This window comes from Dermacentor andersoni, chromosome 2 (genome assembly GCF_023375885.2).
Source record: "Dermacentor andersoni chromosome 2, qqDerAnde1_hic_scaffold, whole genome shotgun sequence".
NCBI lineage: Eukaryota > Metazoa > Arthropoda > Arachnida > Ixodida > Ixodidae > Dermacentor > Dermacentor andersoni.
Window position 1 is genome coordinate 20915009 of NC_092815.1, and position 26768 is coordinate 20941776.

The 26768-nt window shown below is 45.1% G+C and overlaps 1 pseudogene; it reads right to left on the reverse strand.

Moving 5' to 3' along the window:
• Positions 1-20329: 20329 nt before the first annotated feature.
• On the reverse strand, positions 20330-22869 carry LOC126543753 (piggyBac transposable element-derived protein 3-like; annotated as a pseudogene).
• Positions 22870-26768: the final 3899 nt, after the last annotated feature.

Consider the following 26768-nt stretch of genomic DNA (forward strand, 5'->3'; position numbering starts at 1 on the left):
TTCTAATAACCCCCTTGCATGTAGATTGGGGGGCCGTTTCATAGCGCTCACTTCATATTCCGCCTCCATGACTGTAATGGACTTGATTCTCAAATACCTTTCGACATGATCGGAGTCCGGTGTACTAACCACCACGATATTCTGTACGAAGTTGGGGCAGACGATGTCTTCCTTCGCTTGGTCTGCTGTAAGTCCGGCCGCCTCGACGATCACTTCTAAACAGCTGTGCTGACCTATTTCAGGTTGAGGCCTCCCCGAGGCCTAATGATGATTTTTCTGTGCTCCTACAGCAGTTGCGGCATCCTTGACGCCTTCACAATCCGGCGCTTGAGCTTGTCGGTGCCGGCAACACCTTTGTTGGCGATCTCCTTTCCTTCTAATTCTTGGGTCAAATTGGCGGCTCCACCAGCAACCCACGTCTTTTTCGCAGATCGCGTTCTTCGGTTGGTCACCACCTGCCAACCCATTCTTTCCTCGCCGTATTCCATCTCCGAGTAGTGTTCGTCGTCCATACGTATATCAGCCATGCCGGCTTGGAGGGCTCGCTTAACCTACGTGGCGTTATGCCCAGCGTGGCTACCACGTGCGATGCGCAGAAAAGAGGTGATAAAGGTCCAAAAAACGCTGGACCACCTTGTCCGAAGGTATCCACCGATTCGCGTTAACCTCACGAATCCGATGATGTGCTTGAATGCGTGGTCCTGGCAAAATTGTCTGCAGAAGCATTCAAAGCAGGAAAGGAAATATTTTCCACCCTTGGCCCGCCTAACAACGAGGATTCCGCGGAAGACCAAAGACGGACTCAGATCATGTCGAAAGGTATTTGAGAATCAAGTCCATTACGGTCATGGAGGGGGAATATTAAGTGTGCGCTATGAACGCACACGCACGCGCGCACGCACGCACACGCACGCACGCACACGCACGCACGCACGCACGCACGCACGCACGCACGCACGCACACTAATAAGATGCCCCATCTTCCCCAAATGCCCCAGAAGAAGCTGGCACACATAAAAAGAGCACCTCATAGTTCAAAAGAAACCCTGACATTCATATGATTCATTTTGTCTGATTATATCAGTGATAAGAGCATTCAACTCAATTACAGTTCCTGGAAAGAAGGAGTACTTAGAGGTATTGTTTCGGTATTCATAGGAACCTAATGTAAGTTGATGTCGGCGCCGAGTACCCGAGATCTTATCAAACTTGATTCGACCAGCATCAACACTTATCAACCCTTTCCGGTTGTTGTCAACGTTATCGGACTGTGTCCGACCATTATCAACCCTTATTGGTGGCTGTCAACCTTATCGCACTCAATCCGACCATTATTAACCCTTACGGTCGTTATCAACCTTGTCGCAATCGATCAGACCCTTATCAACCCTTACGGTCGTTATCAACCTTGTCGCAATCGATCAAACCCTTATCAACCCTTATGTGCTCTTATCAAACTTATCGGACATAATCCGACCTTTATCAACTCTTATCGGTCCTTCTGAGCCTTACTGAACTTCGTCCGACCCTTATTAACCCTTATGGGTCCTTATCAACCTTATCAGAATTGCTCCGACCATTATCAACCGTGTAACACTTCATTTTAAATGTAGAAAATGGTCAGCTGCCACTTCTTGCCTGGCCTAGTATATATATATATATATATATATATATATATATATATATATATATATATATATATATAGTGCATTTTCCAAACACTCACCTGCCGCGTTTGCCTTGTTGAAGCGTGCCATGTATTGTAACTGTGAATTGTACCCTGTACTCTCATCCTAATTTCTTTTCGTTTTTTGCAACCGGATCTTCTTTTACAACTGCATCTTTTACCCAAATCTGTGCTTGATCGTTGTCTGCAGTCGTTTTTATTGTGTTGACATATCATGCGTGAATTGTATACCCCCCCCCCCCTATGTAATGCCTTTCGGGGCCTTTAGGATATTCAAAATAAATAAAATAACTAAATTACTGCTTACCCTTAGGAATTCATTGACTGGTTATCTGTCTGTGTTGCGCGACGCGAACCGCATCAGCCCTCCGAGTCCGGTGGAATTTCGGTCGGTGACGGAACGCCCCAGCGGAAAGTGCATCACACGCGACCGCCAAAACGAATCGGTGATGCGGCGGGATTTTCGCAAAATTGGGATTTCCCTAATGTCTACAATGCTCCAAGTCGGATCTACATGTGACCCTATAGAGATGGCTTTTATTCCTCCATCACCGAAGCTTTCAAGAAAGCCTGCATAGAAACTGTTCTCTGACCTTCGTTTTGTACAGCCGGTAGAACGCATTCATATGGATCAGATATATTCGCTTTCTGCAAGCGTGAGTGCTTTGTCCAGTGGGTAAGGCACTCGGCCTCTGAGCGTGGGGTCGTAGGTTCGTAACCCACCACCACATAGCATCGAAATGATTGCGCTTTTGAAAGCAGACGTCAAGTACGCTGGCGTGTTGTGTGCCTTCATTCGCTGTGTCCTGTCATATACACGCAAAGTAGGCAGCCCACATTGGCCACCAGCCGTGCGGGCGAGAACGACGAAGTGTAGCAGTGGTGCGCGCTCACTCCGAGTTTCCATTGATACAGGTCTGGACCGGTTACCTCAGCACTGTGCTCATTCTGCGGCGATCCAGGGAAAGTTGACCGCCTGTACAACACATTTTATTAACTTTCTGCAAACGTGGATGTTTAGCCCAGGAGAAAGGGGCCTGGTCTAAATAACACTTAAAAGAATTAGGTACCACACCATATACATTCCGTTTCCTGCCATTTAGGGATCCTTGTGACCCGCCATATGACATGGCCATGGTACTTGGTCTGCACGCTGAACCACCGCGAAGTACTCGGTCATTTTTCCAGGAATCTGTTTATGTTCGTAGTGTGTATGCTGCAGAAGAAACATCACTGGAATGAATGCCTTTATTGGGCCCTTGCATGTGCTTGCCTGATTTTTGAATGTGTTTGCAATCACCTTAAACTTCTGTAGCGTCTTGTTTTTCTTGTTTTGCTGAAGATTCTGTTCTCATGTATTGAAGAAAAAGAAAGTGGGTGCTTAGACAAGGGTGTTTGAGCGTGGGGTCATAGGTTCGAAATTCGCCTCTGCCAACGTTCTTCTTTTCGAATTTATTTGGCTATTTTATACATTAATTTCCTTTTAGCCATTCGCCTTACGTAATGAGCGGGCTTCCTCGTTCGGTAAGCATAGAAATGCTTGCGCATTTATGAGAAACAGAAGCTTGCGCGTATGCTTTCCTTTTCTATTTGTTTTTGAGTATGCTAGAACAACGCAAAAGACATGGACGGAAAGGAAGTTATAACAAGCCCATGCACTGTGTTAATGCCTTCTGTGAAACTCTGCCGCTCTTAATGTCAAACCAACTATAGCTCAACTCTCATCCTGGTTATTTTTTCCCTTGTTCTCTAACTGTTCTCAACGTTAAGCACCCTAAGTAGACTTTCCTTTCGCAGGACCTGCTTCGGCTCAGCGCTGCTTTTGGGGCTGGTTGTTGCTGAATCAGTTGCACGAAACAATGAAAAAGTAAAAAAACATTGAAGTGCGACAATAAAGTTGTGCGATTCGCCACCGATAATCCAGTTCCATCTCTCTGTCACTTTCGTTTTTATGTTTGTATTCCTTGTCATCATTTATGCTTGCTTTCACCTTCTTCCCCACTGTCGATCTCTTACTTCACTCCACTATAGTAATTTGGAACTCGCTTTCCTTTCTCTACGCCTTGCTGACGCCAGGACTATCATTCGCGGTAATCCTACGTATATAGGCTTGGGTATTGAATTGTTCGTTCCTAGAAGAGTGTAGAACGCGAATAAGTTCGTTACGGAAGCCTAGTTTTTGTTACTGCTCCTGGTATTTTCTGTCCCTGTCAGACGGCCAAATTTAGAATTTCTTTGAGCGAGTGCGCTTCACCGCTGTCGTGCCATTCGCAGGCTTTCACACTGCAAGCTTTGGTGACGGTTTTAATAGAATGCACTAGCTTCAGGATGTTATCGTCGAACACAAGCGCCTAGTCTCTACGGGAGTGGCTCAAATATTAAACAAAAATAACAATCAGTGAAGAGACGCGCAATTTATAAAACCAGTAATTTTTTTTTTAATTTAGAATGTTCTGGGTTGCCGCTGCTTATTGACACAACCATTCGTCCTTTGTCAGAGAATGCGTGTCGTTCCTTAAGAGGAAGCTTTAGCTCGGGTGCTCCTATCTAAATACATGTGAAAGGAGAATTCGTTTTTCTCGGCAAACACTGCACCAAATTTGACGGGGTTTGCTGCATTTAAAAGAACAACTTAAAATCTAGTGACTGTTCGTTTCTAATTTTCGATTTAGGTCGTCAATTTTTTGTCAAAATTTGGCAAAAATCGCGAATTTTCAGAAAACGAAACTATCAAGTTTATAACTCCGTAACTCAGCAAGAAAAGACGATACCGCAATTCTGTGAATTGTACCTGATAGCACAGCTAAAGCGGACAAAATTGGTGTGTTACACATGAACCTCAAAAAATGGAGTAATGTGTAATTACAACTTTTGCAGAACCCTCGTAAACAACGTAACAAATTCATGTAAGATGTAAACTGACATATCAAATTTGTCCGCTTTGAATGGTCTAATGGATGCCGTTTACAGAATCGCGATATCTGTTCTTGATGCAGAGCTATTAGTTTGCAAACTTCGTGCTTCTATTTTTTTCATACGTCTGAATTTTTGAAAATCCTTTTAACAAAATTCAAGCCCTAAATCAATATTCCGCTTCCAACAGTCACTAGAATTTAACTTTCTCTCTCAAATGCAACAAATTTCATTAAAATCGGTTCAGGGGTTATCTCAGAAAAACGTTTTTGCGTTTTTACATGTATTTGAATAGGCCGCGTCGGAGTTGGGCCCGAGCTAAAGCTTCCTCTTAAGAGCCGACGCTTCGTTACTGTCGGGACTTCCAAATGCGCAACACGCGTCTTGTATGTTGGGTGCAATCTCGTCTAGTCCCTGCTCATGATAATTAATCGCCGCGATGCTATTGCGCAAATATTAGATTAAATGGCATTCATATAATCCACAAGTTGACTTACCGATCGACACTCTCAGCAATTTCAAATGCCACTTTTCTGTCTCGTTTAGCACCGCGCCGACAAAGTGACACTCGCTCAAATAGCCACTAAATTTGCCCGTCTGACTCCGGTATTAGACGCTGCGTTAGGTACTCTTAAAATATTTACGCTTTTCTTACCTACGTGGCGAAAACAAGAACATTAAGCATGTCAACTAGCGCAGACGCTTGAGATGCTGTCGAAGGGCTTTTGAGAGTGGGTGAAAAACGTCATGCATATCCAACAGCCAAGATAAAATGTACAGTAAGCGAATCTTCCGTGAACCTGGTAATAAAGGGTATAAAATTATTGCGATTCTTACATTTGTGTTTGTATTGTCTTTCTTGCAGCGTGTAATCTCATGCAACATTTATGCTTATGCACCGCAAGGATCCCAACAAAATTGTCGTGAAATGTTTACGTTTATCGACTATCCTGTTCACAAGTTGTACCGGAATGCGAGTAGCAGTTTGCGCAATGCACACTATGACACCTTGAGCCAGCGACGTCACGAGAGAGAAGCCACGACTTGAAGCTTTCTTCTTGCTCAGTGGCTACGGTGTTGGGCTGCTGAGCACGAGGTCGCGGGATCGAATCCCGGCCACGGCGGCCGCATTTCGATGGGGGCGAAAACAGCCGTGTACTTAGATTTAGGTGTACTTTAAAGAACCCCAGGCGGTCAAAATTTTTGGAGTCCTCCACTACGTCGTTCCTCATAATCATAAAGTTGTTTTGGCCCGTAAAACCCCATCATTTTTAAGCTTTCTTCTTTTTCCTAATTATTGCGTTTTACGTGGAAAAATCACGATATGACTATGGGGCACGCTGTAGTGAGGGATTCCGGGTTAAATTTGCCTACCTGGTGTTGCTTAACGAGCACCTAAATATACGTAGAAGAGCATTTTTTGCATCCCCCCCCCCCCCCTCTGTCGAAATGTGGCATGGAGTCGAACCCGTGATTGTTCGGTGTTTGTCGAGTAAAGAGCGACAAAAAGAAATGCATGCAGAGAGAAGCAGGACGCGAAAGACGGTGCTAAGGTCGACTATTATTCGCCAATATTGGATCGCGCGTAAGCGTTAGGTATGCGTTATTATTTTTTGTGAGTGTGAGCTATTCGGCAAGACAGCAGTAGCCACGACCAGTGACAGCCTGGAGGGAGGAGAAAGAAAGTCCAGTAGGGCTCTCTAAGAAAGCTTTCTTTTAAAATGCAGGTTTCATGCAATTCGGGAACCAAATTAACGCATCGTGCATTAATCGCTTGCCTATGCAACTCAAGCAAGCATTACCCTACTGCCAAAAACTCTTCGTGCGCACAATGCAGTGGATGTAAAATTTTTTTTAGACGTTGAACAAAAAGAAAGGATAGAAAGTTTGACACGTAAAAGAATAATAATGAAGGAGAGTAAGCACATGCATTTCAGCACTTTTCGCAACTAGGCACTTTTTTCACTAGGCGAGCTCGCCGACATGCCCACATAACGAAATACACATTGAGCATGATGTAACTCATACGTTACGAAACAACGTTCCTATTGTGTTCGTGTTGTATAATATGGCAATATTCTTCTAACCAGCAATCAAGCGCAGCCGAACGGAAAGGCTAATAGCTTCATCAAGAAGAGAAAGTAGACCCCATGTGGGCGTAATTGTGATGATGTTGCAATGTCCTGTTGGGGGGACGTATTAACCTGGAGCTTTGTTCGAATCATGGATAGGGACAACGAGAGGAAAGACTCAGCATTCAGCGTGTCTTCATCACTTTGGGCCGGATATAGTGCAGGTATTTTTTTTTTTTACTTTATCACATCCGTTGAGTATTTCTTGTAAAACGAGATGTACGGCGCTTGCTGTCCGAAGGCGTCACGAGATCTTCTCTCTTATATAATTTTTTTTTTACTTTTTCCATTGTCAAAGATTTGTTCATCCAATTGTATAAGAGTGGGCGCTAATTGAGCGATCCCGCACCTTTTTTTTATTGCTTACACAAGAGCTCTTCTCTCTCTCTCTCTTTCTTTCACGCCCCTCGTCACTGTGGCTCGCGTAGACTCCGAGGCAGAATCATTGCACGTAACTAAAGATGCCTCTCTCTCCTTCTTCCCTCACCACACACTTCAAATGTCGTCCGCATGAGAATGTTCTAAACTAGCACTACTTCTCTTGATAGCTGCAGTGGCTTATGCAATCGGCAGAACTTTTCGTATCTCACGGAACTTTCGTATCTCATAAGCGAACGTCAGCATTTGCGCAAGTGAGCGAAGGGCAAAACGTAGGCAAAGGAAGCTGGACTGTTTGCCTCGTTAGGTGCGCTTCGTCTTCTATCTCTTCTCCTTGGCTGACCGAACCAGCCTCTCAAAGAGTGTACGATGATAGCGCTATTTTACTTGTTCACTCGATTGCGCCAGTTTCTCACATTCGGGACCAAACTTTTCTTGAAAGAGTACGATATCGTTTTGTGCAATGAATGTTTCAGGATTGAGTTAGCCAGCGTATTCTGTATGTCATTTAAGTTGCCGAGGTTTACTTACAAAGGAGCGAGAGAAAAATGAAAGTATACAAAAATTAAAAAAATCTGAGGACACCTAAGCACTTCTTATGAGTTGTGAATGCGTAAGTATTAATGCCAACTTGAACGTCGCTGATCGGTCCTTCGAGTTAGGAACATCTCGTGGGCAAGAGAGTGCGTTGAGACGCTTGGCCAACGCACTCTCAGGACCTAACACTCTTAGGACACTCACTCTTAGGACACAGGACCTAACAATTAATGGCGAAACACTCAGCGGCGAAAGTTTGGCCAATGTCATGAACGAACACTTCATAAACGCGGGCTCCTATGTTGCAACCGATGGAAATACGGAAAGTGTCCCAACTGCTGATAGGTCTACTGTACCTTATTCTATTTTTTTGGTTTCCACAGATCCGGTCGAAGTAGAAAACTTAATCAGAAAGCTTAAAAATAATGTTGCATCAGGTATTGATGAAATAGGTTCTGCTGAGTTAAAATTGATATCACCATTGATATGTGATGTATTGGCCTATATTATCCTCACCCTCACTGCCGGTGTATTTCCGGAACAGTTAAAAGTGGCAAAAGTCACTGCAGTACATAAAGGTGGTGATATCAATAGTTTGGCAAATTATCGACCAATATCTGTGCTTCCAACAATATCTAAAATATTTGAAGGAGTAATTTACAGTAGACTTGCATCCTTTTTTGATAAACATCAAATAATAACAAAGAGTCAATATGGTTTTCAAAAAAATAAGTCGACGGAGCAAGCTCTATTATATATCAAGGATAAGATAATCGACCATATGAAAAAGAAAAAATACACACTTGGGCTCTTTCTTGATCTTCAAAAAGCATTCGACTCCATACAATTCCAACTGTTAATTCAGAAATTATCGAGGTATGGAGTGCGTGGAGTCGCACTTCAACTCTTTAAAAGTTACCTTGAAGATCGCTATCAATTCGTGCAAATTAATAACACAATGTCTAAAAAGATAAAATTAAACCAAGGAGTCCCCCAAGGGTCCATATTGGGGCCACTATTGTTCCTTGCTTATATAAATGATATTGTAGAAATTCCTGATTCCCCTGAACTTATTATATACGCTGATGATACAAACGTTTTCTTTTCATCAGACAATTTATTATCACTTGAAGTCAGTGTAAATAACTATTTAGGGCATCTTTCAGAATGGTTAAGGCAAAATGAGCTACGCTTAAATGCCCAAAAAACAACCTATATGATATTCCGACCTATAAACAAGCCTATAAGTAATATACGTGTCACATTTGAAGGAAATTGTATTACACACGTTAGGGAACAAAAATTTCTTGGTGTGTGGTTTCAGGAGGAATTAAACTGGAATACACATGTAAATCACCTGATTACCGCATTAGCGCGAATAGTTGGTTGTTTTCACAAAACAGTACACTTAATCCCATTAAGGTTAAAACTAAATATGTACTTGCACTCTTTCATTCTAAGGTAACTTATGGGATATTAGTCTGGGGAACAACATCGCAAAGAAATTACCATAGACTTGTTACTATGCAGAAGAAAATATTGCGCTGTTTCGAAAAGTACAGGGGAAAATTACAAGATCTGCCAACTGCTACACTGTTCATAAAACATTCCATGCTCAGGGTTGATCAGTTATACTATTTTAAATTGCTCCAAGTAATTCAACAAAATAAATTATATGAACAAAGCCGCATCGAAAAACCATACTACTGTTTACGAGAACGAAGGATACGAGCACCTAAAGTAAGAACTAATTACGGAAAACAAAGTGCTGCGTACCAGACACATCATGTTTTGAATATCCTTGCAGATAGATTGAACTTTAAGGGTAGTAGTGCTGCATTTAAAAAACAAGCAAAGAACTTATTAATTACCACGTGTATACAGTATAAACATTAACCTGTGAATTTTCATGCCTCGACCAATGCTTAAATCATTCAAAAATTAGTATTTTGAGTATTTCCATGTATAATGAAATTTCATTGTATCCTCATGCATCCTTATTTTCGAATTTCTTGAATTTATTTTGTGTAGCTATATATTATGGCGTGCGCGCGACCTCTTCTGTATGATTATTTAGAGATGTTTCTCTTGTTTATGTGATTTGTTACGTGTACTCTTGCAAGTAGCTAGTTGTCCATTTTCCTGAAACTGCTGTACTGCAATCCTTTTTTTTTTTTTTGACTGTTGAACTCGAAGCGTATGAGCTGCCACGAACTGCGGAGGGACAGGGACCTTTGTCAGGCTTGATTGCCTTTAGCCCCTGCCCCTGCAGTGAGCTTTGTATACTGCTTACTGTAAATAAAAACCCCCTTACTTACTTACTTACTACTTAAAAAAAAAACGCCACCTAGATAACATGAGGTCGGTGCACTTCGATCTGTGAAGTCATGCTTCCTTGCCCGACTGCCATAGAATCTAGTGGGTACGCTCCCGAGTAAGCCGCGGTGATTTTGACATCATCGCTTTCGTTACGCTAGGTTTGACAACTTTAGCCATAAGGCTATCTTGGTAGGCCTCGAAGAGGTAGGTGTGGGACACAGGGTATATGCATACGTCAAAGACTTTCTGTCACAGAGGGAGGTGAGTATAAAATTTCTGGATGTAAAATCCCCTCCCTTCACACTTGGGAGTAAGGGGACTCCGCAAGGGTCGGTGCTATCACCCTTCCTATTCAACATAGCGATGAGGGGTCTCCCGGCGAAACTCCAATAAGATTAAATCGATTAAATTTAGCATGTACGCGGATGATATCAACATCTGGGTTAATAGTGGGAGTGATGCAGCCATCGAACTTAAAGTACAGATAGCGGCGAATATGGTGGAAGAGTATGCGGCCAGCAGAGGCTTGGCGTGCTCGCCACAGAAATCGGAGCTGTTAATCATTGAGCCAAAACATGAAAGGGGACACTCTGGGAGCAGCAGACCCATCAATGTTTTCGTAAACAAAAATGAGGTTCCCAAGGTGAAGGAAATCAGAATTCTTGGCATGGATATACGGAGAAATTGATGCAACCTCACGACAATCAAGAAGTTAGAAGGATATGCGGTGCAGCTCACAGGGATCTTTAGGGGAGTTGCACTCAAAGGCAGGGGCCTCAAAGAGAACAGCCTCCTCAGACTCATGCAAGCCTTCATTACCAGCCGAATAGCGTATGCCACACCATATCTTGTGTTCAAACGAGAAGAAAAGGAGAAAATAGATGCGATCATTAGGAAGAGCGTTAAGGGAGCCCTAGGGCTCCCAAACTCGACCTCGACAGACCTTCCCCTCAAAATGGGGGTTCACAACACGCTAGTTGAGCTCACTGAGGCAGTACGAGTGTCTCAGTTGGAAAGATTAGGCCAGCCTAAAACAGGGAGAAAAATCATGGAATAGGTAGGAATCCAATGCGACAGGGGTGCCCCGACTGACAAGAAGGACATTCCGTTGGCCGTGCGTAAACGCTTCCAAATCACCCCCCTACCTAAAAATATGCATCCTATCTACAACAACGAGAGGAGAGCTCACAGGGCTAAGGCTCAAGTAAATAAACTTAAAAACACACCGGCGCATAAAGTAGCGTACGTGGGCGCCGCTTGCGGCAGAGACGGGGCTGCGGTATCGACGGTGGTTGATGGCGACGGGTGCGTTAAGATAGCTTGTTCCACGTGCACGAGGGACGCCTGTACAGCCGAGGAGGTTGCAGTAGCGCTCGCTTGTGCGGGCACAAAAGCGGGAGTAATATTATGCGATAACAAATTAGCTATCCGAAATTTCAACAAAGGGAGAATCTTGAAAGAAGCCCTCCACATTCTACTCAAGAACCTTGCTAGGAGGGACATAACCTTTATTTGGGTTCCGGCACATGAAGAAGTCCCAGGCAACGAAGCCGCTCACGAGCTCGCCCGAGCACTCTACCACCGGCAACTCTAGAGCAGCCAGTTCCAGGGAACAAAAATAGCATCATCAGGTACAGGGAAATTGTAGATCATTACAAAGCCGAAAGAAGAATCTTTCCGCCTCCGCATCGGTCTCTCTCTCTGGAGGACGCTCGCATTTGGCGACGCCTCCAAGGTAACAATTATACATCACCACATTGGATCTACTTAACACAGACGAGGGACCATAACGACGCCCTCTGCAAAATTTGTAAGCAAAGAAGTACGCTAGACCATATAATATGGGAGTGTGCTGGCTCCCCAGGGGCCAAGGAAAACATTGACAGTAGAGAAGCCTGAGAGGCCTTGCTCCAGAGCGATGCTGAAGTTGACCAGCGTCGAGCAATCCGCCTGGTCGTTGAGGCCGTGAAGACTCACCGTTCTCAACGCGCGGGGACTGCTTCGTCCTCCCCCCTACGTACGTGTAGGTTAAGCTAGAGGCGGGCACCCCATCTCGGTGGACTAATGAAGTTTTCAATCAATTAATCAACGGCAATGAAAATTTCGGATCAAGTAGCATGATCTCATAAAGCAAGATCTCATTTGCCCAGTGGGTAAGGCGCTCGACTTCTGAGCGTGCTCGAAACCTGCTACCGCCAACGCTCTTTCTTTCTGATTTATTCTGTGTTTTACAGCGAAGCTGTATATTGCTAGGGTTCCGTACATTGTTGTTCTCCTTGAACAAAAACTATCATAATCAATGGCTCATACCACCGTAAGCATTCATACTCCCGTAAGCAAGCAAAAAATGCAGTGGTTCATAGCCACCTAAGGCAGAGGCTGCAAGCACTCAACAAAGGGAAGCAAACAGTACTTAAATTCCTTCTAATCGCCCGTTAAGGGGGACGGGGAGGGCTTTTCATCGACTTCGCCGGAGAGGGTAGGCTCAGCGCCCCCCCCCCCCCCCCCCGCCCAGAAACCCGGAAAACTCCCAAGGATGGATGCTCGGGCTCATCGGCATGGAGTCGAAATGCCCAAGTTCTGAATGTGGCCAATTTCACAACGTAGTCAGAACTGGCAGTACTGGCGCCAGATTACGCGAAGCTCAGGATGACAAAGCTATTTGTTCAATATGTCGCCTACCAACGGAACATGCAGCGAACTTCTAAATTTTATTTATCCCCCTTTAAACGTGCTTTGTTAGAATTTTGCGATTCGTATTCAAGACTACGTCGCTGAAGACACCTTTATTTAGAATATGTAGTAGCCATTCTGAAATTTATATTCCTTCGGCTGTGAAGGAGGAAGAGCAAAAAATAAGGAAGGAAAGGTAGGGAGGTCAACCAGACGCTCGCCCATTTGGCTACTCGACGCAATGGGATGGGGATTAAAGGATTAAAAGAAAGACAGGAGAGGGAGGGAGCAAGGTAGTACCAAAGCGAACGCGTGTGGCTGTCCATTCCATTAAGCCAACAATAGATCACTGAGGCCAGTAGATTTTACAAATCATAGCAACGTTTCCGTCGCTTCATGTGCGACACACAGTCTCCGAGATCAGTGGATTCTGTTACGACATTCGGTACCGCGCTCGCCAGGGTCAGCCATTCACCATGATGTCATGAAGACGAGTGAATGCCGACGCAGTGATGACGATGGAATAGAGAGGAAGAAATTACGTCGATGGAACGATGAAAGTGGTATGACGGTGAAGGTATCACGACAATGGGATGACTTTTCTGAAATGATGATGATAGTACAACTACGACAACGTGACGATGACGGCACGAAGATAATGGGAGGGCGACAATGGCGTGGCGACCATTGTATGACGACGACGGTATGACGAAGTATCGACGGCATGAGTATCGGATGGCGAAGCTAGACAGATGACGATGGAAGAACAACAACGGTATCACGACGATGGTATGACTACGAATATATGACAACGACTGTACGACGAGGACGCAATGACGACGATGACATGACAATGGCGGCAGAATCCGGATGTAATGGCGACAGGGTGATTACGATGAAATGACGTTGATAGAACAGCGAAGGAGGTATAATGACGACGGCATTACCACAATAGAATGACGATCTTGAAATTATAACGAAGGTACGACGACGGCGTGACGACTATGGTATGGCATCAAATGCATGACAACGACTGTATAACGCCGCCTATTGACGATGATGGCATCACAACAGCGGCACAATGGCAATTAAATGACGCCACCATGATTATATGATAACGAAAAGAAGGAATGACATTCGATGGAACGACGAAGGTGGTATGACGTCGACGGTATGACGACGATTGGATGACTTTTTTGAAGTGACGATGGTATGACGACAATGTGACGGTTAGAGTCGGATGACCAAGCTAGAATGGCGACAATAGAACGGCCATGATGGCATCACGACCACTGGGCCACTGGGTTGGCGTAAGAGGATAGATTGATAGACTAAGTGCCTGACGTTGGTAAAGAATGCTAACTGCAAAAGATAAATAAAGAAGTCATCAGAGAAAGAAGAGGCTTAGAACGACAGAAAGCTGAGCTAGTTGGTAAGGATTCGTAATGCAAAAATGGGGTAAGGCGTGCAGACACGGATGCAAGAGAATTGAAGTGGACGGCACGAACGCCGACTATCAACTAAAGGAAGCACTGAGGCGAAAAGAGAAGGAAGACACAAAAGTCATATGCGCATGCTTTGTAATGGTAGCAACACGTGTCAATCGGGTGCACGTGCCGGTCTACGTGAGAGAAAACTGTTAAAGCAATTGTTCTCTTCCTTATGTAAGGTAATCGAAGGTTGACTGACGCAGGGACTTCCACCATTACTGATATGCCAGGTCTCGACCATAAGACGCGTGTCTTCATTCTTTACTTCTGAACCCCGAACTTTAAGAAGTGCGAAATAATTGGCAGATATAGTGAAAAGCGTGCGCGGGAAATCTTTGAGGCATTTTGCATATTCAGGAGTGGCGGCGCGTGCGTCAGTTCTGCGTCCCTCACGCTCTCAACAAAAGAACTCGATTATCTCCGTGGCTGAAGCTTATCCTTATTATCCTTCTTTCTCTGTTCTTTATGTCACATTAAATGATGTCTTTATATGCTGCTTCTGCAAATAAAGCGTTTGGTTGCTAGTCAGCCCTCTGTCCTGTGCTCTTTACTCGCTCGTCCTGTGTTACGTTGTTCCTGTTTTTATTCTATAGTTGAACCAACCAGTCCCATTGAACACACTGCCACCTGATTCTCATACAGGATAGGTGTCTATTTGTGAGTGCAGCGTTTTGAAGGGGACAAAAATAACTCATCATCATCGTCATCATCATCATACTGAATATAGCTACTTCAGTCTCGGAGACCGGGAATGCTGTTCTGGACATTTTCACATTAAGCCTTATTGTAAAATTCTCCATCTTGTCAACTCTGATTGGCCCAGAGGGCCGATGTGGCCTCTTTGATTGCTTTAATATGCCGCCATTAGAGGATTCGACAGTACGGTGGAATTTGACTACATGCAGAATAGCAGCCTGGAATTTGGCCAGCATGACTGCAGCATTTCGGTGGTCGTGACGAAAGAAAGCGGTGTGGCTGACGGCTGCCGAATATGGCAGGTTATTTGCTAATACGTACACACGAACGTTTGCCTAAGAAACAACCTGTTGGCAGGAGAAAGAGATTATACCATTTTTGTTTAGAAGAGCAGAGAACTGGACAAGTTGGTTAACCCTCATGGCTGGGGGCAGCGCAAGTGATGAAGACGGAGAAAGCGAGACGACAAACACTAGGCAGAAACGTGGCTTTGGATGTCGTGTTCGTCGTATTTTTCAACCATGACATCTTTGGCACTGCCCCCAACCATGAAAATGTCCTGTGCTCTACATAACGTCAAAATAAGTCATTCGCGAGTGCCGCGAACAAGTTTGTCTATTTATAGGCATATTTCAGCGTTTACACGCCCCCAACGTTAACGTGCATATTAGTGGTGTTGAGACATAGACTGATAAATTAGCGACCTCACTGCTCATTCTTACTACTGTTTCATTTCCACAAAGATAACACTGCAATACGACAACACAACACAAGGTGGGATCACTATTCTTGCACCTCTAATGCAAGAAGTGCCTTCAAACTTGTACAATTTGTGCCTCCTTAAAGCACGAAATTGAATGAAAGGCAAGTTTGAAGACTCATCTTGACGCTGAAAATCACTGAGAACCCTTTGCTGTGCTTCAGCCTACAATTTCTCGCTTCATCTAAAGCTCGGTAGAGAGACGCAAACATGTTGCGCACCTTTCGCTGTGCGCCTGGCTGTCTACGCAAGAGACTCGCAGGCCGTCTATCGACCTCGCTTCTGTTGTCGACCCCGCCTAGGTCGGACAGTTTATGGCCTCCATTTCCTCGGTTTACTGCCGCGCTGTCGCCCAGCTCCCCTATCCGTGCCCGCACATGACGCGATCCGCTTTTGCCGCTGTGTGCGTCGGTGTTTATCCGCAAATCAGGACGCGCGCCCTCTCGCGACCAGGAAGATCGCCAAGGTACACCCATGCGCAAGTAATGGAGGCGCGCGGGCCTCGCTTCCAAATCTTCTCATATATCTTCAGTCGCAAAGACACCAGTGACGCTGACTGACAGCTCGATTCGGGCTAAACAACCAATTCGTTTCGCGTTCTTCACCGAGAGATTTATGAGGGCTCACCTCTGCGAGACTTCGCCGAATTTCGTGCGGATAAGCTGCTCCCTCGGCACCGTAAGCTGCACCGTGGAGCAGACGCAGTAACATAGTAGCTATCTATAGCGAAAGGAGGTACTCTTAGCCGTGGTTTGGGGATATACCACGGAAATCATACTCCCGTGTTTATTATCCCATTACAGAAAAGCCAGCACAGACAGGCAAACGGCACTGGTTTTCAATGTCGGGGTCGGCTGCACTCTTCTTCCGTTTATTATTTTGTTGAGTCCGGAGAAGCTAAAAAAGGAATACTCGGCAATGTTGTTATGAAACCACGAAAACGTGCCAAGCCGTGCAATGACTCAGGTTTAGCATTCGACTATTTTTGGTACACCGTACAGATATATAACTTCATTTCTTGCCAAACTGGCCGTGCCAAGACTTAGGTGTACTCATAAAGAACATGTTTATGTTTTCCGCGACAGTATTTCAAAGCAAGAATATATGATACTTAAAAAATAGGCTCAATATAATGCGTTCGCCATTACACTCGACGAGTGGTTGTTTTAGCACCCCATTATGAAGGGTCTGTGACGTAGCAATGTGCTTTACGAATTCCGTGGCGTGGCATTAAAGGTAACGACAAAGTCACCTAATCAGAGGAAAGTACACTCTCATTGCCCTCGCCAGGGACCCGACTGCTCAAATGGGAGTCAGCAACGTACTGCGTCAGTGTCGAAGTCGGATATATCTGTCGATGGACTCCACCGGCACGCGCAAACATTTAAGGAATGCTTGCGCAAAAGCGCTAATCCTAATGTGTATAGTCTCCTAGTTCTGACTACGTGTGGTTGGTAGATTACGTACACCCAACACGACTCGAAGCTGCGCGTTTGTGCTTCCTAGTCACGTCTGTTAGGTGTGTTCACATAAGGATGGACTTAGGGGCGTCCTTACAATTTTTTCTTTCAGCAAACGCTTTATGAGTGCGCAAATGTGCCTGTACAAAATATTCAACCTTTCTTTTCAGAGAATCAGCACGGATGTTGACGGAAAAAAACGTAATTCACTAAAGGTGGAGAAGAGCATTTTTGCTACTAGCAAATTTTATAAGTTTGACGACCTACCACCAAAAGAAGATTGTACAACGCCAAACATTTTTCTGGTAATCTTAAGTTATTAGAGCTACTAGCCCAAGGAAACCTAGGCTTATGTTGCCCGCAGTATTTCTTTTTTATTCCGGAGGTTTGCTTTTTAAACAAGCGTTTCTCACTGACACCGAAATCCGTGGCCTTATGGGGCATTTTGGCTAAAGCGACAAAGCTGAAAAAGTTTCTCACAAACCTTCAAATAGTTTCTTGCAGATAAACGCGAAATATGTTCAGCTCCATTACGTATTTACTTCGTAATAGTATCCCTAAAACATCAAAATTGCAAAAATAGCGGAAGTTGGCCCATTTTAAGGGTGTGTAAAAAACTTTATCGGCTGATTCATTTTTTAACCGTACAGAAAGCCCTCGCACGACTGATACATCTAGTACGGCAAGATCACGTTGTATTATATTATCATAAGTTCAAAAATTGAGCCTGTTTTTATAACCCTGTAAGCTCACTCCTATGATCTGTGTAGTTCTGATAATAAATCGGAAGTACATTCATATTGCTTTTCGAACTGACTGTTTTTTGAGGTAGTAAATCAAATCGACCTGTATTGTGTCTCTTTTTCTTCTTGGCCACAAAATGAGTTCAACTTGGGTTTTCAGGGCTCCTGTATTCGTATTTTTCCTACGGTACGTTAAGGTAGCAAGTACGCGAGAGCGCGCACAGTGAGCTCTTTAAGGGTAACCTGGAGAAACCACATTGGAACTACCCTCTAACTACACCTGCTGTCTGGAACGCTCGGCGTTTATATGACCGATGCACCAGCCTAGTGGGAAAGTACAACGACGCCATTGCAGTGGAGGAGTCAGCTGGGCGTGTTCGGATAAGAACAGTTGCAAAAGGGGTCCCAAATAGTTTTTATTTCAACCTACATTTTTAAATTAGGCAGGAGAATCCTTCCACTATATGGAACAGAGACTAGTATACCCCACATTCGTATTTTTATCACACAGAAAAAATCTTTACGGAGACAAAGTGCACCTAATCTGGTTATCAAGTCGCAAAATGGCGGCCTTGGTGCCGCTGTGTCGCTGCACTTGCTGCACAAGCCACCCCAAGTCCAGAACGGTGAATGGAGAACTTGCGTAGGACAGCCGTAAAAGCTCGTTGTAGCATTCCAGACATGCGCACTGTTACCCCCCTATAGTGTAGCGTACGCAAGGGCTTTGCGCGTGCTATAATAAAGCTTTTCTTGTTGAAGAGAACCCGCCGTGGTTGCTCAGTGACTATGGTGTTGGGCTGCTGAGCACAAGGTCGCGGGATCAAATCCCTGCTACGGTGGCCGCATTTCGATGGGGGCGAAATGCGAAAACACCCGTGTGCTTAGATTTAGGTGCACGTTAAAGAACCCCAGGTGGTCGAAATTTCCGGAGTCCTCCACTACGGCGTGCCTCATAATCAGAAAGTGGTTTTGGCACGTAAAACCCCATAATTTAATTTTTTTTTGAAGAGAATTGAACAAAGCAAAAGACGAGACATATAGTGCATATATATGGCTAAACGCTGAGTAACCAGCTATAATTTGATCTAAACTATATACGTCCCCTCTTTGGCGCCGTTCGGTTCCCTTGCACGAACCAGCCCATCGCAGTGCACTCATGGTTCTCTAGTTTGTTTTCTTCAACAAAAACGCGACTACCAGGAGTTGGTCACGAATAGCGTCCTTTGATCTAATGAATGCTTTGACCTTTCCTCGTCCAGTAATGCACATGCATAAAAACTCAGGCGACACACAATATTAACAATGCCATTTATATGACATGACTACATTGTTAAACTTCATTAATTATCCAATACCATTTATGCCAAGTGCGGTGGAAGCTCGCTGCGGCCAGCGTATAGTCAAGTCATTGCCATGTGTCAGGCCGAGCGCAACAAATCCGCACGTGTCGGATGAGAACAGTCGTTCTGCCTGGAATAGACGCGATTATCAGAAGAAAAAAAAAACATGTTATGCGTTATGCTGCACCCAAGAGCGTTTTCGTGTTTCTGGCGATAGCAAGCCAACGTTAGATGACAGTGCCTAATCCGCGCGGCAATTTACAAAAGCTGGTCTGACCTCGGCTGTGCACGCAATACGCTGTCCTATGCGACGAGATAATGCACAGCGTAGGAGGAATACAAAATAAGAGGTGCGGTCGTAAGAAAAGCATAGCAAAAACACAATTGCATGAATAATAAATCGCTGTGACTCGCACCGGTGGGAGGCACTATTTTGTAACGCAAATGCATTGTCCGAGTTCAGTTCGGCGGCTGGTAACGACCAAAGCTGGCAGCGCCAAGGCATTTCTTTGCAGTAGGCATACATCGGTTTGTCATCGAGTAACAACACAGCTCCGAGAGTGAAAACAGCAACTTGGTCATGCAAATCATGTAGTTTTACCTCACGGCTAAAAGTAAAAGGCCATTATCCATGAAGCTATTACACTCAATTCTTATATTATACAAAATATTATGCTCAATTACATCGCGCATGCCAGTGCTGTTCCAACTAGACGCTGATGCAGCCACAACCTAAAGTCTTTCTTTGCACGCACTAACATTTTCAAACAAAGCTACTTCCCGTGAGTTGTCGAATGCTGGAGTGAGTTACTCGGTTGTGTTGGTGAATTGGCGCTGTCAGATTTCATAGACGCACTTGAGGGATAAGTTTACTGTCCTGCTTCTTTTTTGTCTGCTTCTTGTATGTGTCTTGTATTAGCCTTCAGTAGGGCTGCAGTACCTGAAAATAAATAAAATAAATACATAAAGCCTGCTAAAGAAAGCAGATCTAGGGGTAGAAACAATTTGTTTCACTCGATTGTGAAGGAAAACTAAATGAATTAACCTCTTCTAGCCTGAATTTAGCATACTGCATAAAAAAATTATTTTTGCTGTGGCTTTTTATGTTCTGGTTATGAGGAAGGTACACAGCAACTTTTATGCGTGTCGGGGTTTTAGGAAGAAAGTTACAGCTATGTCGCGAAAACGCGACAACAGGTCGTAATGGATCAAAAAATGTTTATTTTCAAACACACTTGAGAGCTCATTTCTTTGAGTTTAGCACATTTGTATCTGAGTTCTTATGAAAAGAAATGAAACAATTTGAACTTTTTTTTATACACAGATGAACTTTGCACTTTGTGCAGAAGGAAACAGGTTGGCCTTTGCAGCCAGGCATCTTGCATCGTTGTCGTTGCTGCGACACTTCAGGCCAGTGGCCAACATTGTCTTGACGGACTTCAGCATTAGGTGTTGGAGCTGCTGGTCCTCTTCTTTTCTTCTTCTCAAGCTCTCCTTCCACGGAAAGAGACGGCCGGCCCCTCTTCTTCATCACGTCCTTGTTTTGATTGCACAGGCAGCTGGCTAGAGAAGCCTTGAACGCTACAAGATCCAGTTGATGTTTCTTTGGGATTCCTAGAGCATCACAATCCCTCCGGTAGAGCAGCCAGCTGCTCACAACAGCCATGTCCACAAAATGAAAAAAAAATCGCAGGTAGAATTTCTTCGACTTCAGAAAAATTCTGTAGTACGCCATGAGCCCATCGAGAAGGTCGACTCCACCCATAAAAGTGTTGTAAGCCTTCACAATGGCTGGCTGCTCAACTTCACATCTTTCTTTCTTTTTGCGGTCATACCGCTGGCAGCTTCCTAGAGGCTGGGCACTCCCGAATGTGCTAGCAATATTCACTCCCCGGCTGTCGTACCACTTCACTACTCGGACTTCGACCCCTTCAATAGTAGCCTGCCTCTCCACGTGGCTTCCTCTACCGTTCTTCTTCATTTCTGCATCGCTGGGCAGTCGGCATCCAGAAATTCTGTTTGCGCGTGCAGTTCCCATTGCTGGAATACCACGCTGATGCAAATTTACCAGCAGTTTTATGGATGTGAACCAGTTGTCAAAAAAGAGCAAGTAGCTCTTGTTCTCTGGGATGGAGCGCGAAAGCTCGAGCACAACATTAGAGCTTGCTCCAAGGTCAGGTAATCCAGGAACAGGGCGGATGTCCCCTGTGTATATAGAGAAGTCAGAGACAAGTCCGTGGGTGTCGCAAAGTACAAAAATCTTGTAGCCCCACTTGTGAGGCTTGCTAGGGACGTACTGCTTGAGTGAGGAGCGGCCTTTGAACGGCACAATTTGCTCGTCGACCACCAGCATCTGTGACTTTGGAAGGATTTGAAATTTGAGCAGCAGATTGTCAATGAGTGGTCGAATTTTGAAGAGCCTGTCTTTGCCAGCATTTGCTTGTAGGAGATTGTTGTCGTTGAAATGAAGGCTGTTCTTTATCGCTTGCCACCTGTCACGTGACATAACTTCTGCCACTTTTTCTACTCGCATCTCGCGGTTCCAGTACATGCGCGATCGCGGAAGCCTGTATATGGACATATACATTGTGGCCCCAAGAAACTGCTCCAGTTCAGCGCGTGTTAGGCACAATGCTTTGTTGGCATTCTTCTGCACTGCATAGAGATTGGACTGGTCTGTAATCTCCTCAAGAAGCTTGTCGTCAAAAAAATACCGGAAGTACGCAATGGGAGCTTTCGGCTCATCTGGAGGGTCTGGAAGACCGTCTTCCCATTGAGGGTGGCATGTCCGCGGATGGTTCACTTGCTTCCAGAGGAAACTTCTTGCGCTTGACGTTGACGGCTCTTCCGTTTCACCTTCTTCATCTGCAAACAAAAAAAGAAAAAGAAATCACTGCGAGGTCGCAAACCACATTTGAGAAGCCACAAAAACCTTGGCTTGAAAAAATTGGCTGGGGCTTAGCTAAGGGCCTGGATATCTCGAAGCGAAAAGCTGCGGTGATCCGCGATAAACACGCGCTTGCGGCGAACGTCAAACGATGACGCATAGCGCGCGGCAGCGTGCGCCTGTTCTATGGGCAAGCGCGCCTTATATACCCCTCCTTTCAAATGCGCACGGCTGCGGCGAAAGGTCAAACGGTGGCGCGGAGAAGCGACGGCGCACATGGGCAGTAGCCTGCGCAGTGCGTGACGTCACTCGTGCTCCGACAAACGCGGTGTTGACTATCGTAGTGAAGCTTTTGGCTTCAAAAGAAAAAGACGCGCCACTGCAATACAACACGAAAGAACGCTGACGGCGTTTCACATTGCAGCCGAATGCAACTCGCCCAACAAACAAAAAATTGCGCACCTGTGTCGCTCCCAGACTGCCCAGATTGATCTGATGGGGCAGCATGTACTGTGTCAGGGCTGTATTCCGAATCGCTGTCGCTGAGGCAGCTATCTTCGCTTTCTTCAACGGGTGGAACCCTGATCCCGTAGAACCTTCTGGTGTCCATCACGAACAAAAAGCACCGAATAACTGCAAAAAACAAAAATTACTAGTTTTTTGACCACATGCCGAGGAAGACGAAGTTGTGCACAAATCGGGACGCTACAGCCTGTTGATGCGAAAACGCGACAAAGCGACACACGCTTGAAAAAACAACTAATCTTCAAAAACAAATTATTTACGTGATCTGCGTGCATTATTCAACCAAGTGCCTATCATGCAAAATTTTTTTATATTCAAAAAACTTACATACCTTGAATGGAGACTGATGTCAATGGATGGATAGTGAGAAATGTTCTTCGTCGGCATCAACTGGAGAAATGGCAGCCGTCAGCTCTTTACTGAATCGACGATAGATGGCGCTGCCTTTTCCACGTGTTGCCAGACATCTGTGGATTCCCTCTGAGCGCAGGGGTAGCGGCTACAGATGTTTTCTTCTGGTGGTGCGGCTTAAAACCGGTATGATGCGAAATCGCGACAACAGGTCATAAGAGGTTAAAGAAGGACTAAAAAATGATTAATTAAATAGCAACAATTGGCCAATCAAAAACCTGTAAACAGCTGCAATAAGGAATCCCAATAGATTCTTGAATACACAAATATGTATAATAGTTTGGAAATAAACTAAATGTATTCTTAATTAATAAACAAAGCTAATATGCAGGCACTTCCGCAATGTCAGTGCTTTCATTTATTTTAACATCTACAGCGTTGCATGAAAAAAAAAATCTGCCTTTGTCGCACTCGTTTCTAATGTCATTCGCATACATTACGCCTAAATTACGCATGTATTAGTTTTTACTCAGCAGTAGTCCAATAGGTGACAGTGCTTTCTTTGCCGGGGGTCAACAGCTGGGGCGTGCAAGCAATAAACCATACAGAGATGTTTTCTTCTTTACGCTGTGCTAACATCGCTGAGGCTCAGGAGGCCAATAAACACTGCTATTCATACCATATTATCAGCTGCGTTTTACTTGACACCATTTCCGAAATGTTTAACCGCATTGAAACGTTCCGCAAAAGCACCCCTCAGCATTGTGACAATAGCAAGGAGGAGTTTAAATCTGTCGTAATTTTCTTCTCTTCTCGCCAAACTGGTGGGCATGGTGTCTTTTTCAGGACAGCAGCCTGCTTCTATTTCTCTGTGCTTGAGAGTCGTTTATATTTGTGTACATGGTTAATAATAATAAGCGAGGGGTGTCCATAGGATGGTGAATAATCCTGATTGACTTTTCCTCAAGAGTTTTTGGGGGTTATCACTGCGCATTCTTGACATTCACCGCTTGGGAAACTCCCGATGCATAATGTTAATATTTGCTTCTTAAAGATTACCAGCGTCTGTCAACGTGGGCTACGTGATGCACTGTGTACGAGCATTGGTGCCGAGGCCTATTCAGTGCCTCAAATGTCTAACGGTTGGACACGTCAGCGCTGTTTCTAGAAGTGAAGTCACCTGCACGTGTTGCGGCGGGGAGCAAGATACCACCGGCCGTGATGCGTCTTCATTTAAATGTCCCAACTGTACTGGCTATCACGAAGCGACTTCGAGGGAATGCCCGAAGATGCAACAAGAAGCTCGTATTCTTTGAAAAATGGCAAGAGACCAATCTTTACGTAAAGAGGCTGCTCTATCTGTTCGCCAAAGGGATCAACGCTCGCAGAAGAAGCGCCACAAAGTCATTGCAGAAGAACTGCATAGCGGGGCGCAGGCGCCCCGACGACCTCTGCCTGTGCGTGTATCGAGGACGTCAACCGCACCCACTGCTAATTCAAGGTCGTTGAGGGCACGCTGAGAATATTTGCATCCACCGGCTGATACAGACAATGAATGGCATTTGCTGCCCTCTAGACCTACGGCCATGACAAGGAGCCCTAGTGGACATCTGCGCCATGAAGCCAAGAGTGATAGGGACAATGAAACAAGTGGCACAACGTGCAAGCAAAGAGATTGACGTAATGAGAAGGAAAGCGTTCAGAAAGTGCTGAGGCACCTGGTAGAATCAATGCGCCTGATTCTCTGTGGCCTCCAGAATCCGATCGCTAAATGTGCGCTGCAGATGCTCGCCGTGCTGGAGCCGCTTATCGAAGGTCCTTACGTGCTGCAAATGTTTTGCTTGGCGCCTGTGCTGCTCATGCAAGAGAGGCCCACACACCAGCTTCGCTTAGCGCCTTTATCTGAAGGTTTATTTGAGCTAGTGACTAGAGACAAGGTATGAAACTAGGCAGTGGCTTCATGGATGACATTTTTGAATGTTTATCATCAGATTGTTGAACTTGCTTTCACCGTTATGTGTCCCTCTTTCTATACCCCAATCATCCCGCATGACATGTTTATGTCCCCATTACCCCTCCCCTTGTGCAGAGCGGCAGGCTAGAGCGCGCTAACTGAGGCCGACCCCTCTGCCTTCTCTGAAATAAACCCTCTCTCCCTGCTTGGCTTTAATTACATCGGTGATTGCTGAGTTTGTTAGTGAGCAAATGAAAACAAGAACATGCCGTAAGGTTGCGGGATAGATCTTTTGGTGTAGATGCTCTTCGCAGCAATTGACCTGACGCAATAAAAACGTATCTAGAGCACGGGTGTTTTTGGGGGGCACCAGGGCTGCTGCCGTAACTGAATGTCAAGGGCACTTAGGTATCCCTACGGGGATGAGTGGGAAAGCATAACGATGTCTTCCCGATGATGACTCGTTTTACGAAACGTAATGGTATTGTTTTCACATCGCCTTGTGTCATTTATCGCATCACGTGCCTCGGCATCGTTCGCGTACTTGTGTGGACGTCCAAGGGAGCCGGGCGCAGCTGCTGACTGAAGTCGGAGTTTCGTCCATCGGAGCGCACGAAAGTGCTCACCGAGATCACCTGGCAGAGCTCCTGGCAGCGCCGACACGCTGCCAGGAGCGGGCAACACGCGATAACCCTCCCTGACCGGAGGTTGCTACAGTAGGACTAGTCGCCTAGCCCCACGCCTCCCTTGACCACAGCAAGGACATTTAATAAAGTTTTGTCTTTCTCCCTGCCCTGCTGCTATTCGTATAGCTGCCGACAGGCGGCGAAACAAGCTTGTGCTTACGCCGTCGTGGCAGCAGCTCACATCCCTATAGGCGAAGGCAACCTTTCACTTTTTTCTTAAAAACCAGAGAATTATCTGTGGCAGATGTTACATTGAACGACGCAGACTCCTAAGTGGAATCCTTCTGCAAAATTTCAGCAAGAGCAGCGCAGTTCTACGCGCAATATCTTTTTCGTACACGCTTAACGAAATATGCAGGAAACTGCATTTTCTCATGTGTTCAATACAGAAATACGAAGTCTCCCCGAAAAGTGAATTCAGTGAATCAGCAAAAAGCGGGAGAGGGTGTAGTCGCGCCCCTTACTCGCTTTCTCCACTCGAAGTGACCCGTTTGACCTCTGTAACGAGCCGGACTGCTGAATGACAAGCCCGAATTTTGAAAGCGTACACTTTTTGTGCAATCCGCGTTTTTATTTCTTTTATTTCGATTACGAATTTGTCCTGCATTAAGTGGGCGCATAGCCTTTGACAGGGAACACTGCTGCGAATGTTCTTGGACATCGTTCTCTGTTCTTGTCGAAATTTTGGTCGACGAACGGACGGAACGAAGTTCTTGAAAAATTGGGCAAGAATTGAGCAGCAGTTCAACAAACGTTGCGAAATATCTATGAAAAGGATGCGCTAAAGGAAAGAACGGTCTTCAAGTGGGTCCAGCGCTTTAGAAAAGGTAGTGCAAATACCCATGACGGCGCAAGAATAGGGCGCACCTCCACCTGGCTCGAAGATGAAAACATAAATCATGTGAGTTCTCTCCTGCTCAACGAGCAACGATTGACTGTTTTAACCATAGAAGACACACTTGATCTAAAAAAGTTTTCGTTTCAACGGATGTTGATTTAAAAATTGGAAAGGAAGAAGATGGTACCAAAACTGCGGACTTCTGAGCAAACTCTGCGGTGAAAAGAATGTTCCATTGATTGACAAACATCAGACTACAGCGATGGATTCTTCAAAACGTTACAGAGGTCAGCGTCCTTCCTGCCGCGCGATTAGACAGGCAGCGTGCCAAGAAAGCCGTGCCCCTTCAAGCAGCCAACAGGTATTCTGTCAACACATATGTCATCGCTATCTTACCAT